General features: G+C 40.8%; 1 non-coding gene across 1 annotated transcript; it reads right to left on the bottom strand.

Moving 5' to 3' along the window:
* Positions 1-392: 392 nt before the first annotated feature.
* LOC141620520 (small nucleolar RNA R71) lies at positions 393-499 on the bottom strand. The gene has a single exon (XR_012531984.1). It is a non-coding gene; the product is annotated as a small nucleolar RNA R71 (small nucleolar RNA).
* Between the last annotated feature and the right edge of the window lie 3323 nt (positions 500-3822).

The following is a 3822-nucleotide window of genomic DNA, read 5'->3' as shown; positions in this document are numbered from 1 at the left end:
CACCACAAAATCAACCCACAATGCCTAAATTCTCATCACATTCCGTACCAACCGAGGAGAACCTACCAAATGGTACTCCTACACCACAACATTTAACCGGTAATTTCATTGCCAAATCCACATTCATACAACTAGTTGAGAGAATTCAATTTGGGTGGATGCCTAGTGAAGACCCTCACTCACATATTGAGACTTTTTGTGACTATTGTGATGCGATTTCTCAAATCGGAGTTACTCAAAATCAAATCCGATGGGTCTTATTCCCTTTTTCTTTGATTGGTACCGCGAAACAATGGTTGAAAAGCCTAGACAAGGCTACTCTTGGTATTGATTCTTGGAAGAAATTGGCACTTGCTTTCTACAAGAAATTCTATCCTCCGGAAAAGACTAACATGTTGAGAGCCCAAATCACCGGGTTCAAACAAAGGGATGAGGAATCTTTGTATGAAGCATGGGAGAGATTCAAGGACACTTGTCGATCTTGTTCACACCATGGACTTAGCGAGTGGTTCCTTGTACAACAATTTTGGAATGGTCTATATGAAGACTCCCGAAAAATTCTCAATATGGGATCCAATGGTATGTTTACCGAAGTTGATGACAATCAAGCATGGAACAAAACTGAAGAAATGGCAGTTCATAACTCACAATATAGTAGACCTCGGAAGGCTACTAGAGGAGGAAAGCATGAGGTGGATTCCATTACTCAATTGGGTGCTCAAGTAAGTGCTCACATTGACACCATCAATTTTAAGTTTGAGAAGGCCATGGCTAAACTTGAAGAGGCCTCCAAATCGCCCAAGCAACATGTTAATGCTATGGTGGCATCATCATCAATTCCAAGTGGAGTATGTGATAGTTGTGGAACTTTGGGACATGATCAAAGTGAATGTAGGGGGCAAGTGAACAAGTGAATGCTTTCCAAGCATACAAGAGTGGCACCCCTTATTCCAACTATTACAATGAGAATACCAAATCCCATCCAAACCTTTCATACAAAAGCCAAAATGTTCAAAACCCTCAACCAACATGCACCCCACCTCCAATGAGAAATCAAGCTCAAAGACCCTTTTACAACCAAAGCCAAGGTTATCAAAATCAACCCTCTTACAATCAATCCAATGACCAAAGCTTTTATGTTCAAAAAGCGGTCCTCCAAATGCAAACGAATCAACAAGAATTTTTCACCCAAATGCAAAAAGATAGCCAAGCAAAAGACATCACCATTAATAACATACTAGCCCACACCAAAATGTTGGAAACCCAAATGTCTCAATTAGCATCTTCTAGCTCTCAAAGACAAAAGAAGCAATTACCACCTCAAAGTAACCTCCCAAGACATGAGTCGGTGAGTGCCATCCATTTGAGGAGTGGTACAAGGTAAGAAGGGACAAAGAAGCAAATTGATGAAGACATTGTGGAGGCTAGTGATAAGAAAAGAGTTGTGGAGAACTCTAAGGAAGAAGAACCCACCAAAGAAGTTTCAAAGAAGAAAAATGAAGAGAAGGCTAAGGAGAAAGAGCCTATTGTGATTAGACTTCCATTTTCGAGTCATCAAGCTAAGCCTAAGTTTGATGAACAACTTGGAAAGTTCATGGAGATTGTGAAGAACTTAGAAGTCTCAATTCCATTCACGGAGTTAATCAATCATGTTCCGGCCTATGAGAAATACATGAAAGATATTCATACAAAGAAGAAATCCATCCGGAAGCTAGAGACTATTGCTTTCACTAAAGTGAGTAGTGCTATTCTTCAAGGAAGTTCACCTCCAAAGCTCTAAGATCCGGGAAGTTTCTCTATTCCTTGCACCATTGGCAACACTACAATCAACAAAGCTTTATGTGACCTTGGGGCAAGTGTGAGTGTCATGCCATACTCAGTGTGCAAAAGGCTGGGAATGGGAGAACTCAAATGCACTAATATCACGCTTCAAATGGCGGATCGATCAACGAAGACACCTTTAGAGGTATGGGAGGATGTGCCCGTAAGAATTGTTAAAGTTCTTCATCCCGGTGGATTTTGCTATTGTTGACATGGAGGAAGACTCCAACATTCCTATCATTTTAGGAAGACCCTTCTTACATACCGTGGTAGCGGTGATTGATGTGAAACATGGAGAGATCACACTTGAAGTGGGAGATGAGATAATCACTTTTAACCTTGACAAGACAATGAGAGCTCCCCGCTTACATGAGCCATGTTTCATGATTGATCATTATAGCCGAGAAAGTGATAGGAAGAAGTTGGCATCTCAATGCAAAGAACAAGCTATGGGTAAAGAATCACCACCCATATGGAAGAATAAAGTGGATAGTTCCCAAGATGCTCCATCCAAAGAGCAAGAATGTTTCAACAAGAATGAGAGCTTGAAAAGCTTACTCATGACAAGTAATGAAGAAGGCCTCATTGGCCATGATAACAAGGAAGAAGAGTTGTTCTCATCAACTCATGACATTATTGGGAAGCAAGTAGATGAAGTATGTGGTCTATGAGATGATGAGTTTGAAGGATTATTCAATCCTTATATTGGTAATGCTATGACCTAAGACCAAGGCTTTGGTGATCATTTTAACTCAAGTCACCACAATGAAGATAACAATGTGCAAAGGTCTATTGAAGATCTTTATCATAACAATGAACAAGCCTTCGACTACTTCTACAAGGTGTTGAGCAACATCAACAACACCTTGGCTATACCCCATTGACATCTCATCGAAGAATGAGAGTTTGGTGGAGTCCTCCCTAAACCACCACTTGTAAATATTCTAACCCTTTAACTCGCATTTTATTCTTGTATTGCATTTTTTGTCAAATTTTGGATTTACATTTGTACATTTTGATCAAGATTATAATTTTGAGAGAAAGTGAGGGAGGGACTTAAATGTTTCTTGATGTGTAGTGTCTTGACTTAGCGTGAGGATAGCAATTGCCTAGGCTATCCGAGCCTTTGTAGTGCACCCACAATGAAGACCAAGGGAATGAATAAGAAATGACATGGGATATGAAAATACCCACGGATGAAACTGAACCCGTGAGGTACAGGAGTGATCCGAGCGTCCCAGAGGGAACCCGCTCGTCTTGGATGAAATCCGAGCGTCCTGACAGTAAGACGCTCGTCTTGCAGAGCTGGAAAGGAAATTTTTATACTGGGTATAAATCCGAGCGTCTCCTCAAGAATCCGCTCGTCTCAGTCCAAAGACGCTCGTCTCAGTGAGAATCCACTCGTCCTGATTACATCAAAATTTGGGATTTCACTCTGACTATGAATACGAGCGTCCCCAGAACAATCCGCTCGTCTCAAGCTAGAATCTGCTCGTCTCCTCCTGAAGACGCTCGTCTCAACACGGGTTTCATTTTCTAATGCTGACTGAACTACAATCCGAGCGTCCCGTGCCTAAGCCGCTCGTCTCCTACTGCTGAATTGTAAAAACACGGGATTTAAATCCTCCTTTACCATTTCATTTCATTCTGCCAAAACACAAACACACATTCAAAACCCTCAATCCCTCCAACTCAATTTCCTCAACCAAATTCACCCAAATCAATTCCAAACTTCCTCAAAACTCAATCAAATTACTCCTTTATCAACAAAAAGCCATTCAAAAATCAAACATCCTCAAAGATTGAATCGATTTTCTAGGGTTATAAGCAAATTTCAAAAATCCTAAATCGATTTGGGATTCATTGAAGCTTGAGGATACTAGAAGAATTCAAGCAAATCATTGGTTGTTGATACATACAAGGAGAAGAACAATGGCTAGGACTAAAGGTGGAAACAAGGCACCCCCAAAATCAAACCTTTCAAAGAGGCAACAAGCTCTT

The sequence above is a fragment of the Silene latifolia genome, chromosome 1 (assembly GCF_048544455.1).
Source record: "Silene latifolia isolate original U9 population chromosome 1, ASM4854445v1, whole genome shotgun sequence".
In the NCBI taxonomy this organism is placed as follows: domain Eukaryota; kingdom Viridiplantae; phylum Streptophyta; class Magnoliopsida; order Caryophyllales; family Caryophyllaceae; genus Silene; species Silene latifolia.
This window is presented reverse-complemented; position numbering and strand designations above follow the sequence as displayed.